Genomic DNA, 17244 nt, shown 5'->3' with positions numbered 1-17244 from the left:
AAAATACATTTGATGTAATATTCTTTTCAACTTCTCTATCTATTTCCGTTTCCATTCAGCTTCTGAACTAGGCATATCTGAAAATGCAATACAAAAGACAAATGTTACATATCTGACATGTCCTAATTTCATAATCTTAAAGTAAACTTTGTTGTGACTTATATATTTTTGTTTGAGTAAACATGTTTTCTACCAAGGAACCGCGACAGAGTGGTAGCGTGCTAGATTTGGCTCGGTAGGTTGCGGGTTTAAAACATATAGCTGGCAATCCTGACTGAGGTGTTCCTCATTCACACCAGGCAAATGCCGAGATGATATCCTTTCAATAGGTCTGAACGAATCCTTTCCCAAATACCCACCTCCGTCCTATACCGGCCTGAGCTTTAGATGCATAAAGGCAATAAATATCAATTTACAAGCATGTTTCCAAAACAACGAAAGAGTACAAGAAAACCAATAATAGTATTAAAAGTAGTTGAAGCTAGAAACTTCGGAACCACATATGCCGGCATTGTTCCAGAGACAGTAGATACTTCCTGTCACGTTTTTTTAAAACTTCTTTCTAGATCACATTGATTCATATTGTTTAACTTTTCATTCATTTGTTACATTTATACTCCAGTCAAGTACACTTTACACTCATACTTCATAATATTGTTTTTATCCTCCTTATCTTTCATTCTCTTACACTAAACATGGCACCTAATACATTAATTGAGTTATCAATCCATTGTTTATATGTTTTACTGCAGTTAGCAACTATTGGCAATGTAGTAACATTGAACAAAATGTGACTTACACGACACGCATAATGTGACTTACACGACAGGGAAAGAAATGTGACTTACACGACATATTATATGTTGTATTTAAAAGAGTTACACGCATTATTTCGGGACTTTCTGCACGGTCTTTGATTACCGTCTGTCCAAATGAAGAAAATTTAGAATAACAGCTTTTTTGTTTAATTATGTACATAAATACATAAACTTATTTATGTTTTCTTGTGACTTACACGACAGCCTACTTGAATAAATCAATTATTATAATTTTCTTGCTATTATTAAATTATATGCAAAACAATGTCACTGATGTAAACACAAACATTATCTTAATAAATACCATACGCGATCTTCACTTACCTACAGGAATTAGCAGGAAAAAACTTTGTGTTAAAATCCAAATGTAGGTATGATATTCTGCGACATGAAAGTGGCCATATTTTACCTCTTGCAGAGCCATCTACAAAACAACGTTGGTATCACCTTGTTCATGTATGAAAAATTCAGCATTCTTAAAAATGAATTTTAATACTTATGTAAGCCAAGGTGAAACTTAAAATTTTTACTTCGTAGGGTCACTTACCGCGGAATTGACCCATGGTAACTTTTATCCCTTATAGACTAGAAGTCTGCACGGGCCGGAACTTTTAGCCCGGGCCCGGCCCAGCCCGGCCCTTGAATTTACAATGTGAGGCCCGACTCGAGTCCGAAATATGTTTTAGCCTTCATGCCCGAGCCCGGCCCGAGCTCGTGTGATAATCAAATGAGCCGGAAATAAGCCCGAAGTACATAAACTTAATAATTAACACAAAATTGCATTTTTGTTTACAGCGATTAGGGATTTAATTTTGCAGTTGTGCTTTAAAAGTTTTCAAGAAAGAACGGTGCAATATATATATCGTTGTACAGTATATTTACAAAGTTAGGCCCGAGAAATATGGTTGTATATCTAAAAATTTATGCGCCGAGCCCGGCCCGAAATGATATATGCTTTGTAGGCCCGAGCCCGTGTAGACTTCTATCATAGACCTGGTGGTAACATTTGCGTACATCCTATTTTAAGGATAATATAATTACTCTGAAGGATTCAAAATGGATGGGTTTTCATGTCAGTGTTCTTTGAACCTGTCTAAATCACTTTCCGCTATTTCTCTGGTGCTTTCATCTGTTGTCAGGAAGCTACGCTCATTTCTTATAGAGCAGGGTGTATCACGATGGACGAAGCTCAGTGATGTTGGCTGTTTTATTCTTGGCGAAACAAACTATTTGCAATAAATCCTCCTTCTGCTTTAGTGATGTGTTTTGAGTTTCTAAACTATGAAGATCACTATGATATTTTGGATTAATGCCAGTTTGTATTTTACGTACGTATTTCAACTCTAGTGCACACAAAATGTTTCATTCATAAATATGAATATGACATACGAAAACAAATTGACGGTTGTATTTCATTTGTTAAGTCAAAAAGAATAATAAAACAAAATAAAAATAAAATCGGAGAGTAAAGAAGAAAATCAGGGCTGAAAGGGTTAAAAAGTTTATTCCGTTATGACACACTATGATATATAACAGTTTTACAACATTCTAAAGCAAGTTAAACTACATAGTAAGTTACATTGTGTATTGTCGAAATAGAATTCGTATTCAACAGAGACAGACAATGTCTCTTTAAAAGATATAGATAAGAATTTAATTGTGATGATAGATCAGTAGAAGTGTATTTTTTCCCGCTATTCTGGTTTTTGCGTTTTGCAAGTCTGGTAACCAGTGTTGCCAGACCAGTCAGTTGGAAAAGCAGGAGATTCGAAGACAAAAAACAGGAGAAAGCAGTAGACACATACAGTGGTGGCGTTTGAATGTAAATCCGGGTGGGGGCAATAAAATTTGCCATTATTACGGGCGCAGTAGTCATAACAAGCAGTCCAGAATTCATTTCCGATGAACTACGTTGAGCAAATGAAAGGGAAATGTCCCAATTTATATTAATATTATTTGATAAGTGTGTGAAGTAAAACGTACTGAAAGAGCAAAGTGGAGTGGGAAAATGTCTTTTCATGCACGTAGCGATAACGTAGCTATATGGTACAGTCACACGTGATCGTGGCGTAAGACGATTTCTTGCTGACGATCGTGGAGAAATGATCTAATCTACTCTTCCAACCAAAATCCCAATCTAAACAACACTTACTTGTAAATCTTACAGAAAGTCATAAAAACGCTAACTATAATGCATATAGAAGATGACGTACAGTTGTATTCTTTGGATTCATATTATATACAGTAAAGCTCTATAACTATATGCTCTACTGAGCTTTGTGTATTATAACAGGGAAATTTCATCCTTTTATGTGAGGAAACATTAAAAATTCAGTATTAATAATAATATATTGCTTCAACTTCTCGAAATAAGGGAAAAGCAGGAGATTATTCACTTTTCATTTTCTTTCGCAGTAGATCAGTAAAACGTAGAAAAAGCAGGAGATCTCCTGCAAAATCAGTAGATCTGGCAACACTGCTGGTAACACTGCATGGGCTGAAGTTTAATCGACTTTGAAAAATTCGCTTTGATTACTACAACCCACAGAATATATTATCGATGAGAAGACGTTAGATAAAGTAAAATATTATTTTGCTGGACACGAGGAAAATAATAGCCTTGGACAAAGCTATTTGGAATGTATTAAAGGAAACTTGATAAGTTTACATGTTTTTTAAAATAAGAAATAAAACTATAAATTTATAATTGTATTAAAAGAATGTAATTCAGTTCTCCATTTCATAAAATTGGAGATCTTTATGGCAGGCCCATTTGTTGTAGTATTGCAACATTTCAATAAAAATATACCAAACTTTAAGAAGGTAATTTTTGTAAAATCGAACTAATAGTAAAACGTGAATTAAAATATTTTATGAATCTAATTTTTATCATATCAGTGGATATTGAAAATAAGCACATATTTAGAAAAAGGGTAATATTGCCTCTCCTTGAAAGGTGAATCAGAAATCAATTTATGTTTATGGAATTCCTTAAACATAATGAAAATTTCTGAACACGTAAAGAATATGGGCGGCACTTTATACAATTCTTTCACTTCACTTTTCTTGCTTTCAACAAGTGCATTGCATATTCTAGAGGTTTAATTGAGCAGATGGTTCTACCAAATGGAAAATTAAAAGTCTGTCTGCTGGAGTCATGTTCTAACGAATCTAACCTAATCTGAAAATGTAAAAAAATCTGTCAAAATTTGGTAGAACCGTCTGCTCGATTAATGCCTATTCTAGATATTTTTTTCTCTTAACCCTACAGATTCATATGTCCCAGGATTTCAAATAAATATTTTCAGTACATGGTAGAAGTTGATTTTTATAGTACATGGTAGATGTTTTGTTGGAATTTACAGACGTACTCATATAGTTTAGAGTTATTGGGATGGAAGAGGATTGTGTGCTTCAACAACGTAGAGCATCACTAGTTTTAAAATGTTAGTTTTTTTCTTAGTTTTCTTTTCTTACACAGTATTGAAATACTGATTATTCTACTGTGGTTCACATGTAGAAAGAATTGCCGAACTGAACTTCTAGAACCCATGAAGTATACATTGCATATATAGTATGTTTTCCGTCTGCAAACAATTAAATTTGTCATATATTGCTATGTAGAGAGAGAGAACATGGAAATGAAAAAAAAAAAAGACAAAAAGAAGAGACCAACGACCTCCGCCACCCATATGATAAACGCTTCCATAGTACAATGCACTTTCCTTTGTTTTTTCGAGTAGGCGACCAACTCTTGCCTTTATTAACACTTGAGGTAAAGGCAAATGATCCGTGTAGGTATCTTCCTTGGGCACTGAGACATCGCTTTCCTCAACGGGGAAGAACAACCAACACAAATCAGTTTCCGATAGGGAATTTCCAGTGCTTGATATAATTACTACGTTTGTTGCCAGCGTTACAATTTGCATGTAATTAGACGAATATTGTATGTTTTTGTCATTTTTTTTTTCAATTTCAAAATTACGTAAAAAAGTATAAAGCCATATGAATTAGAGTTATCAACGAAGCGAAACGAAAAAGAATTTTCTTGACGAGACAGAGTTCTTGCAATAGAAACAAGTAACTCTTTTTGAAACAATGCCACAATTTCATGACATCTTTTCCAGGTGAAACAGCTTCAATTATTGTCTCGTAGTACAATATTGGCATTTTTGATATTGTTGTCAATACTTTGAAAGAATTATGAATCAGTGATCACTGCCTTTGCAACATCATTAATCATTGCGTAATTTGACTAATCATCAATTTTGAAGTCATCAGGGGCAGATCCAGGACGGACTCCTGGAGGGGGCAGGGGGACACCTTACAGTTACTTTAGTTTTATTTATGAACAGAGCCAGGTTATTGCAGCACTAATGCCTCTGCCACTGGAAGTTTTGGGAGAGAGGAAGAACGACTCTTTCGCCACTGGATCCACCTAGGGAAGGCATGTATCAAGTTAATCTAAGTGCTCAAATTAACCCTTTCTACTTGCATTATTTCTACACTTTCTACAGCATGCACTTTTTTTGTCGGAAATAGTAAATGAACACATTAAGTTTTAATTTATTTTTTTAAAAAATGGACGCTAACACAGATACAAAACTACCACATTGATATGATTTAGAAAATCGAAAAACGGAGAGACTAGCAAATGGGTATAGTTTGACAGTGTCTATTTTTCTTTTAAAAATAACTAGTTCTTTAAGTTTATTTAAGCATATTCCAATTGTAATTTTTATATTATATTTTTTTAACCCTTAGTTGGTAATATCCGTCTCCCAGGCGGATACACGATACTTTTTTGTTCAGAGTTGGTACGCATATTCACGATTTGATCTGATAGTTCACCTATGCTTTAGTTGTGGGTTGACTAAGATGTTGTGTGCAGGTGGTCGCGTGTCTAGCTCATTGTTACAAACTTCGAAGTGTATAAAGTTATTCTACGCCGTCTCGCAAGCGGATATTACTGTAAAGGTAATATATTTTGTCCGTCTAAGTGACGGATATTACTTTATACTGACAACTATTAATATTTGTGTGTTTTCTTTCGTTTCGAAAATCAATATTTTAAGATGTCAAGTAGAAAAGGTCTACCACAAAGGAGTAGGACTATACTACAACTGGCTATAGAACTTGAACAAGATCATTTATCCACAACAGGTCATGTCAGCAACCCAAAAATAGATTTTAATTATGTCACGCTAAGATTTTCAAATCAGTGCTTGAAAACTTGGTGTCACTTTTTTCAACTGACTGCACTGGACTTCATGCTTTTCGTGTAACCGTGTCTCTCAAAAAGATGTAAAGTTTTTCTGGCGGCTCTTAGGTTTGATGATACAGCTACTCGTGAACGAAGGAAAAGAAAGAATTCTCCAGCAGCAGTGTGTTTGTTTTAATAAGATCATTTCTAATTGTCAGAAGGCATATTCTATTGAGATGCAAATATGTCTTGATAAAATTCTAGAAGATATATGCTTAGAAATAGATTCTAAGCGGTGACGCATGTTGTATTGAACTCATGGGTACATACACAAGTGAATTACGACGTGCTTCACTATTCAGTTAATGAATTTTGTTACGTACAATGAATTATCTGGGTGTAACTAAACCTTATTGGAAACTGACTTACACCACTTTGGCTTCAAACGTCTCAATTGTGTGTGTCCGTCTCTGAGGCGGATATTACTGTTATAGCTTATTTTTTGGATGTTACCAACTAAGGGTTAACATGTAACAGGAGCCAGAAGCAATTGTCTTTTGAGTTCATGATTTTTGATGATTAAATTTCTTGAAGAAGGATTAGTCTTTCGACTCTTGATTCTTTCCCTGAAGAAACATTGTTGAAGTCCATAAAGAAACTATAAGCTACGTAGCTTGTAGCTACGAGCCAAAACGCTACATTTTGCGTCCCGTTACCGCTTTTCTCGAGACACCGATTTATTTTCTGAAAAAGGGGACAATCACGTTACCGCTTTTCTCGAGACACCGAATTATTTTCTGAAAAAGGGGACAATCCCGTTAGAAACGGAATGTGTTAGTTACCGTATCTTGGGGATAACTGTTCTGAGTTTATGTTTCAGTATTTAACTAGTATTTCTTCTAGGTGTGTTATTTGTCGATACATTTTCCTGGATGCAGTCTTGGCTTCCTGGAACATGTCTTCCAATAAAACTCACTTTTCCCTTCTTTTCTTTTTCTTTTTTTTTTTTTCACCTTCCTATTATTACTACAGACAGCAATCTTTCCCATTACTCTTCTATTGGCATAGATGAACAAACACCAACAGTAGTTAGTTTCTTGAATTCCCGATAGATCGGAGAAGCTTACAATAGAAAAAAATATCGTGATGGGGTTCTGACACACGACTTACATGAATTTAAAACTTTGTGCGGGTCTCATCCGACATACGAGCGCAACTCAATATTTTGGCTGTCGGGACTGTGACGACAGTCGAAATACTATGTCTCACAGCCAATGGCCAATTTTATTGATTGATTGGAGTTAATCTTTTTTACCATGAAACGAGAATCTTGTTTAAGTCAGTATTTGAACCCAGACCCGCAACCAGAGGGGGGGGGGCTATTCGAGGCCTGGCTCCCTACACTTTTCGTGATCCCTACAGACCTTAACACAAAATGCTATTATTAATACAGAAAAACATAATTTAGATATTTGTAAGAGAATTTTTAATGACTTGGCCCCCTTAACATATTCATGCCTCCCAAACCTCTGTGGCTGGTAGAACCACTGTCTGTTTTCTAAGCTGAGACTTCCCACCGAACTCACTGACATTCCTTGGAAGTCCAAGGGACTCAGTCCCAGGATATAAGCCTGTTTACAAGAATTTGGATAGTGGACAACCAATCGAAATCCATACCTTTGCTTATGTCCAGAAAACGGAACTTCATGTGGGTTTTCTTCCCTTTTCAGCACCGAGGCTATACGATGCATGGATCTACAGTATAAAGTGGAATCCGAACCACCGTAATGAGTTCAAATTGCAAGTTCTTCCCACCGGGAATCGAACAACCCGGAATCCAATGAATCAAAAGCGTGCGCGGGTTAAAATATAGACCAGGGGGAAAGGCTGTGGAATTCTTGTGCGGCATTTTTGCTCTCTTTGCGCCATAATCACAGGACGATATTTGAACATCCAAATACTGTCAGTCCATGCATATCCCATTGGAATTCAAGGGAAATCTCGTGAATATTTCCATTAACCCTTCCGTTTTCGCTGTAAATTCTAATGTGCAGACCAAAGTGTAAGATCTATGGGATTTTCTGTGAACATGTTAATAGTCAATATTCTTGTGGAGCTTTTGATTATTAAGATCACTTATAATTTGAATATTCTCTTGAAGCTTGCATCGGCACAACCACATAAATGTATGGACTGCTTTGATGCAGTAATGTCAACCCGTTGGGAAAATCTTTGAGTTTTACGTCCCACGCATATGCCGGCTAGGCTAAAGGAGACAGTGAGATGAGAAATGAATGAAATGGTGGAATGAAAAGTGGAAGAAAACGGGAAAATCCCGAGGAAACCCACACACACGGTGTTTGTCCACCACAAAGTTCACTTGGGGAGCAGGGTTTGAACCCAGGATCGCATGCACCAGAAGTGAACGCTCTACCACTGAGCCAGCCACCGCGGCCCCACTTCCCATTTTGGATAGTGTACATTTACAATGAAGGGGGAGTGCACGTGCACATGCACTGGTGCACCCCCTAAATCCGGCCATATATAAACATTAAACTAAATAATTTTCTATCCCGAATTCCTAAATTACCAGTTACGGCTCTTGGATTCTGTGCAAAATAAAGAAAGAAAAGTTTACTCAAAAATCCATTCAACGAACTGATTCCTTCTTCCGAGGTAGTGTAATTGTCTTGTGCGTTTCATTTGTGTTGAACGTGGGCGTTGAGTGAATTTTAATGCTTGGTACCACTGTAGAAGGAGAAAAAGGAAATAGTTAAGGAGGTGGGCGTAGAAAAGGAGAGGGTGAAACAACTTCTTCCGTCGGGTTTGGTCCATTGTTTTTTAAAAAGAAGAAATTCTTTGAATGACATCAGAAGAGAAAGAGCAAAGATGTTAGCTATCATCATCATTACAAACACATTCTAAAGAGGGTGGATATGAAGTATGAAGTAAGACAATGAATACTGATAACATCTACACTAACTCCGTCGTGTATACAATTGTGCCCCTTTTTGAGTAAATGGCCACTGCCCGTCCTTCCTATGTGGATGAACCTGGGTTTGTTTCCTGGTAGGTGTGCTTGGCTTAGCTACAAATCCGAGTAATAGTTCGAATTGCATTTTGATAAGAAGGTTCTGTCTCATATAGCATCGATGCTCAAGAACATCTGCAATTCACCAGACAGGAAGCCAGTCCACTGTAGGCTTACGGACTACTCTAAGAATGTTTAAAATGTAGCTGACTTTCTGATGCGTCCAATGAGTATACGGGTAGGAAACAACCTGTAAATATGTAAAGTACCCTTAACACCGTTTAAAAGACGTTTCTGAGGCCGTATGCTCATTGAATACATCAAAAGTTAAAGTACATTCTGATTGAACACTCTTAGAGTATTTCGTTGTATTAATAACCACTGTTAGGATACATTCTAGACATTTCCTGTTCACAGATTGAACACTTCAGGACATTTTAAAACACGTTAAACAATAACTGAAAGTTGCTTTTTTTTTTTTTTAATCAAAGCATGTTCAAATAATGAATTATTTCTTGTAGTGCACGTAAGTTATGGCACTATAATCACTAGGGATATAGGTGAAGCTTGCATCTTGGAAGGGGACAGGTAAAAAAGAAAAAAGAAAGAAACCTATTTTCTACGTGTATATGCATCACTCCCAATATACAGGGTGTTTCAAAACAACACCGACAATGTTTGGGACGTGATTCCTGACAGCAAGATAAGACAAAAAGTATAGATCAACCTGGGTACACAAATGCTTCCTTTCGGAGTTATAGGCTACTGAAATAATGAAAAATTGAACTTTAAAAGTCCATAGCTCCAAAACTATGGGACCTACTGAAGTCGGGTCAAGACTTCACTTAAAAACTAATATGTGCGCTATCCAAAAATCCATGTTTCAAAATCTTGCGGTACTTCCTCAATAGTTTTTATAGAGGGAGTTTGGCTATGGGTATATAATTTGAAGTACTCACCAACTACCTCTATAAAAATTGTTGCAGAAGAACAGCAGGATTCTGAAACATGGATATTTGGATAGGACCCATACTAGTTCCTAAGTGAACTCTTGAACCGGCTACGGTATCTCCCATAGTTTTGGAGCTATCGACCTCTAAAGTTCAATTTTTCATGATTTCGGCAGCCTATAACTCCGAAAGGAAGTATTTGTGCACCCAAGTTGGTTTATACTTTTTGTCTTATCTTGGTGTTAGGAATCACCTCCTAAACGTTGTCGGTGTTGTTTTGAAACACCCTGTATATTCTTATCAACATGCGAAGATCTAGGGCAGCCATTGCAGTTGTGACTCTCTGCAGCAGATTATTAGGCTCTTTGTTTCCACAGCATACAACTATGGTTTCAAATTTTCTCATGAGGCATGGCTATATGGATAGAGTTCTCACGAGAGGTATGAATTCGATTCCCAGTGGCGTATCTGTCCAGTTCATTCAAGTTAGAGTTGGTTAGGACAGATTCTTCATTTAATAATCCTTCAATTTAAGAGAAACAGTACGTATAACTTTGACCTATGATGCATGGACAACAAGTACTAATACTGTACATAGAATACTAAGGAAAACTGAGAAGAACAAGATATATTCAGTATATCTTTATAATATATCATTTATTTCACTTTTACATAACTCATATATTATCCATATTATGACACTCATTCTGATTTATTCACATGTTATTAACTACAGTAATATCATATCTATTCATCAACATTTATATCAATGATACTGTAATTTTTTAAAAAATCATTTCCTTGTTCTGTTGTGTATTAATTACCTTTAAGAGTTTCCAACCAACTGCATTTCATCTTCCAACAGATGGGAGTTCATGATATGGATTTCACTATACTGTAAGATAAGTTTCAGGTTTCATGTAGCATCGCTTTCGAAAGAGATATTAAATTCCAAACCAAAGAACCAGTACGAATCATCGTAAGCTAAATTCCTTGGTATGCAGGTCAGGTGGTCATTGGAATCCTCAACGTCTAGGAGTCATCCAACCAAACCAATAATGGTATATCATTTCTGGATATTGAAGTGGTGCCATTGGTTTCGAACTTTAGGCGTTCTATAGAGAGTGGATATATCAAGAAAAAAAGTAATATTTGCATAATAAAATTATTGTTGATGTCACCTTATGTACTTATTATATTATCAACATTATTCTACATTCAGATGCTAAAGGCAATTTACCTAGGGAACCATTGAAAATGTGGAAAAATTTTGGATCGGCATCACCCTAATAGAGTGAAACAGAATCTTGGAAAATCTTCACCCGGAATGATCTCTGCGTTATTCAACCCAGAATGAAAAATTAACAGTTAAAATGGAGGAAGGATGTATTGGAAAAAAATGAAATGAAATCGTGAAAGTTTTATGCCTCACGGTTATGCCGGTTAGGCTAAAGGAGACGGTGATGATGAGAGATGAGTGAAATGAAGAAAGTGGGAGGAAACGGGAGAACCGCGAGAAAACACACGAGCACGGTGTTTGTCCACCACAAAGTCCACACGGCGCGAGCTGGGATCGAACCAGGGACCCCAAGCACCGGAGGTGAATGCTCTACCACTGAGCCACCGCGCCCCCAAGGATGTATTGGAATGTTTCGACATGGAGAGTTCATACATTTGAACATATATACCTAGGTAATTGCTAAAGGGAAATCTTTGAGTTTAACGTCCCAGGATTGCGTCCTTTAGGCTAAGCAAAACGGTGATTAAAGCAAGTGAATGATTATGGAAAAATTGGTGGAATGAGAAAGTGGGAGGAAACGGGAATGCCCCGAGAAAATCCACTTGCAGATGTTGTCAACCACAAAGTTACTTGGCCGGGAATCGAATCAGGGACCTCATGCATCAGAGGTAAGCAAGCGCTCTATCTCTGAGCTACCATGCCCCTTATATATAATTGTTAAAGTATGTAATATTAGGAATACCACCAACCATTTGTTCACCCATTAGGCCTAATTAGGTTTACATGTGAAATATTCTGTTAATTAGCCCTATATATAAATTATTGTAGTTAATTTGCTAGCTTCTGGCAAATAGTACCACTTTACTCATCTAGAGGAAGTCTTTAATAAGAGAAAATTTTCTTACAAAAATATTAAGTAGGGGAATTACCCCTCATCTCCCTAGGATTTCGACCCTGATTCCAACCCTTGGTCTGCTGATTATGAACGAGAACGTTAACTGCTCAGCGACCGACAAGTGGTAATGTGAGGTGGGTGGGGGAAATTTTTAACAAATATTCATAAATTCTATTTTAAAAACCGGGTAATTGTTGATCGAAATTCAATTGTTTGGTTATTTCAAAAAAAAATATTTTGCATATTAACAGTGCTGACATACAGTAATAACAAAGAAAGTGATAGGAAAGAAAAACACTATTTTTAAAAATTCCTTTGCTCTTGCTGGTTGGCAACCGGTTGAACCTTAAGTGAGTGGGATGATTGTGTACTTTATATATACAAGTATAGAGGAAAGAAAGCAAGTAGGTAACCAGCTATGTAGTTTACAGGACAGCTGATGATTCCTCCTCCATTTTGTCGGTCGCGCGCGAAAATTTCCCTCTCGCTAAAACGGAACGGTTTTACTACAGTACTTGTTTCTTTTACGTTTCCACGAAACTTTCACATACATCGTCCGACACCGACCCCAACAACCAGCCACAGCGTACACAGCGAGTAAAGGGAAAGACGCAAGCCACCACATAGCAGTCTCAAAAAAGAAAGACATTCACTATCACTGGTTTTGTCCATGTAGAAGACGCGCGCGTGTGTGTGAGAGTGCAGACCGCTTTCTTCCTCAGCCGATCTATCAGCTTTCATTTGTTTATCACCTGCGTATCCCATCTCTGCCCCTGACAGTGTTATTTTATTTTTTAAGTGAATATTTATCTTGTTTTAACACAAGTGCAGTGAATATTTTAAGTTGTGTGTGTGTGAATATAGTGCATATTGCATTATTGTATCAACACGTGATACCTATTTTTCAAATATTGTTTCTCTAAAATTTTGATATTTAAAATAATAATTGTTTTACTGCAGCTAGTGTGAAACAACATGATAAATGTTATTGTGTTTTCCATAGCCTGGAAAATGTGGACTTAAAAATCTCGGCAGGAGATATAATATGCCTGGTAAGTCCTTCTTAATCTTTTGATGCAACAAAAAGTAAAATTTTTCACCTTCTTCAGTTTGTAGATTGCTTTAGAAAGTGGCCTCATCTTGTATTGCGCTGAGAACGTAATAATAACGGTACCATCATTACTCAGAGCTTTCTTTGAATGGCAGTAAGATGAAACCGGCACCCTTTTTTCTTTTCCTTTTTCTATAAACTGACACTATAATAGAAACAGTTTTCTAAAAGGTTTACTTCACAATATTATTTTTCTTTCAATATTTAACAAAAATTTACTTTTGATTTGTATGAAAGTGTTCCACTTAGCTTTAATACCATGGTGTCCTTCTTCGCCAGGGATAAAGTTGAGGGGGACATGGGTGGATTCCGTTCCTCCACTTTGAAAAAAAATATATGGCGTCCCTCCACTTCCAAAAAAAATACAATGGGCAAAGATAGGCACGGGGCAAGTTGTAACGACATGCATCTCCCTACCATTTTAGATCCACTTTTACTCCTGTTCAAGGGCGCCGTTTTCTCTGTATTTTTTTTTGGGGGGGGGGGCATATATGAGGATTTTAAGACAAATTGCATTCAAATTATGTAAAATATTGTATATTCTTAAATACAATAAGGGAGCCCACATGAGCTTTGGGGGGGCGGGCCCCCTCGGCCTCCCAGGATCGGCGCCCTTGTTCCTGTTCTTCACCCTCTCGTACCCAGCTTATTTCCATATTGCGTTAATAGTTCAATTTTGTTTTAATGTCAACATCGCTTGACTGGATAGGTCGCCCTCAGTACCTCGCTCGAGGAATCTTGTGCTATATAAGGAAACAGTCGCAGCGAAATTTTTCAGAGGATGATTCGGGGGAAATCCCCCACAGGAGCTACAAAAAACTCCCTGCCTCGGGTCATGTCGAAGATCATGCTCAATGTAGGTAGGCCTACCAGTATTTTCGGAGTACTACTTTGTACTTCCCATGAATTAAAACTCCCCAGAGGAAATTTCTGAAATCACTACTGTTTAAGGCCCACTGGCTCAAATCCCGGGGAGATGAGGGGGACATGTCCCCTCCAACCTTGGAACTTTGCCCCCATAATCCGATTTGAAATTTGTTTTTTAGGGAGTAATGTGATGATTTGTGTCCGATAGCCACAAAGGAAAGTGAGATGAAATTGATGCCCTCCCCCCCAGAGTAAGCCTCAAATCCACCCAACTCCTAATGTTGAAAACAACTCTGCTCCCCTGACTCTTCACAGCATTTTTTAGACTTCATAAATATTTTGAACTCACTATATATATATATATATATATATATATATATATATATATATATATATATATATATATATGTGTGTGTGAGTGTGTGTGTGCGTGTGGGGGTGCGTGTGTGTGTGAGTGTGTGTGAAAACTGTCTTCCCCCCAGTGTTGTTGAAGACAGATTTGCGCGGCCTTCACAAAAAAGTAACATGTTTATTGTTTATGGCTCATTTTTTTTAGGATTCAAAATATTTAGTGATGGTGCACTATTATTTTGTAATACATTTTTACAAGTACTAGTGTTCGGAAGTGCACACATAGTGGAAATCATTAATACGGAAAAGTAAACGTTGACTCAAAGTAAGTTACTTACGTAAGGTCATTGGTCAAGTTAGTATTCACCGTTGATTTATTTAAGACTTTAAACACAAAAGTACTGTGAAGTTTTCCTTTTTTAATGTTAAACAAAATGCCATAAAGCACTAATGAAAGAAAATATTTTTAACCACGTTTACATTAAAACTGCTCATTTTATTGTATTAATGATGTTTTGATACTGAACAATAATAATAATAATAAAAAAAAATAAATAAAAACATGTCAAACTTCTTGTAATGTTCCTATGCCTCAAATTAATGTAACGATGCATGAAGAAGTGTCTGTCCCAAGACCCACAAAATACTCTCGCGTTCATGATGCAGCCTTCCTTAAAAATATTATTCTTGTGTAGACGTCTTATTCAAATGTTTAATTGCTGAGTAATTTAAATGTTTCATTTTTTGCCTCCTAAAATTTCATTGACACACTTTGCGTCTCAAACCCCTTGGTGGCTAGTCTTGGCTTATGCAAACTTACAAAGAAACACAATTCGATTTATTGCTTTCCTCCGGTAAACTAATCAAAACTCCTTCGGGAACGGCGACGGTCTGTGTCCGGCCAGACAGCTTTCAGTTTGTATAGCTGTTATGTTTTGTCCATGGGCTGGTTTCTATTCTCTCTTGAGTTAAATAGGTTCCCATTCTGTCTCGCAATGTTGCACGAAATTTTACGCTCTCAGTAGGCGTCGAACCTAAGACACGCACATAAGTAAAGGCATGTACTATTTTCCTTTTAGAGAAGTTAAGTCAATTATTAAAAACGGCGGTGTTTGCTAGTGATGACAAAGCTGGAAACAGCTAGGGGTGTCCGGGGATACTCAGCCCCACTGCGACTACCTTCAGCCATCTCAAACTGCAAGTTGTTTGTGTGGATAAATATGTGTCGGGTCCAAAAAATAAGCAGACAAGGGAGTAAGGTGAACTTAACTTAGCCCTCTTCTCTACACAAAGATTATCTAAAATCCTTGTCTTACACTGGTCTGGCCGAAAATAAATCGTGTGCAGTTGCCCTGCAAAGTTTCTTAGACGACAAAATCAAACTTATTACTACTAATGGTTCGTGAAAAAAACAATGACGTGTTGAACTCTTCCTCTTCACATTCAAAATATACTCCCAGCGTATCCCCCCGCCATAGATTTTATTCTGCCCCCGACTAATTCAGTGGATATATCAACTTGAAGAAACTGCAATTGAATGAGGAAAACTTTATATATATATATATATATATATATATAGGGTGTTTCAGATAAAACGTCCAGTGCTTATAAATCCGAAACGGCTGAGAATAAAAAGATGAAACAAAAACTGAGATAGGAAAATGTCATACGGCGCATCACATGGTGTTGTTGTAGTGACCCCCAGGGCCCTCCTTCAAGGGGGCTCAGGGGCCAACTTCAAATTTTCAAATAGGAACATGTATTGAACCATACCTCATTCAATAGTCCTTGAAATACGAAACAACTTTTGTAGGAAACAATTTTCGATTTAGGGCACCGTTTTCAAAATGGCCGCAAAAAGTCATGTATCAGTTTGAAGTTGGCACCTGGGCACCTTTACGGAGTTTCCTGAGGGTCACCACAACAACACCACTTGATATGCTTTATCATCGTTTCTATCTCAGTTTTTGTTTCATCTCTCTATTCTCAGCCGTTTCTGATTTAGGCCTATAAGCCCTGGAAGTTTTATCTGATACAGGACCCACTTTTTGCGGCCATTTTGAAAACGGTGGCCCAAATCGAAACTTGTTTCCTACAAAATTTGTTTCGTTTTTCAAGTACTATTGAATGAGGTATGATTCAATACGTGTTCTTATTTGAAAATTTGAAGTTGGCCCCTGGGCCCCCTTGAAGGAGGGCCCTGGGGGTCTCCACAATAACACCATGTGATGTGCCCTATGACATTTTCCTACCTCAGTTTTTGTTTCATCTTTTTATTCTCAGCCATTTCGGATTTATAAGCCCTGGACGTTTTATCTGATACAGGACCCACTTTTTGCGGCCATTTAAAAACGGTGGCCCAAATCGAAAATTGTTTCCTGCAAAAGTTGTTTCGTTTTTCAAGTACTATTGGAGGAGATATGATTCAATACATGTTCCTATTTGAAAATTCGAAGTTGGCCCCTGGGCCCCCTTGAAGGAGGGCCCTGGGGGTCACCACAACAACACCATGTGATGCGCCCTATGACATTTTCCTATCTCAGTTTTTGTTTCATCTTTTTATTCTCAGCCGTTTCGGATTTATAAGCACTCGACGTTTTATCTGAAACATCCTATATATATATATATATATATATATATATATATATATATATATATATATATAGTGGCGGATCCAGGATATGATCAAGGGAGACCATAGTTTGCCGCTTTATCCAGTGTAAAAAAGTATTGAAGCCCATTTTATCCAGTGTATATCTGAGCGTCAAGGGGGGCTAT

General features: G+C 37.1%; 1 protein-coding gene across 3 annotated transcripts in view; it reads left to right on the top strand.

Moving 5' to 3' along the window:
- Positions 1-17244, top strand: part of LOC145671318 (dual oxidase maturation factor 1-like) — a 712486-nt gene that overhangs the window by 88607 nt on the left and 606635 nt on the right. For 2 of the 3 annotated variants that reach the window (XM_081740311.1, XM_081740309.1), the window contains exon 1: positions 12649-13189. The exons of the other annotated variant lie outside the window; for it this stretch is intronic. The gene's annotated coding sequence lies outside the window, so the exon portion shown is untranslated. Of the gene's footprint in view, positions 1-12648; positions 13190-17244 lie in introns of those variants that run through there. 3 annotated transcript variants of the gene reach the window in all.

The sequence above is a fragment of the Thermobia domestica genome, chromosome 15 (genome assembly GCF_964235325.1).
Source record: "Thermobia domestica chromosome 15, izTheDome1.hap1.1, whole genome shotgun sequence".
Classification (NCBI taxonomy): domain Eukaryota; kingdom Metazoa; phylum Arthropoda; class Insecta; order Zygentoma; family Lepismatidae; genus Thermobia; species Thermobia domestica.
Note: the sequence above shows the minus strand (reverse complement) of the source record. Positions and strands in the feature narration are given on the sequence as shown.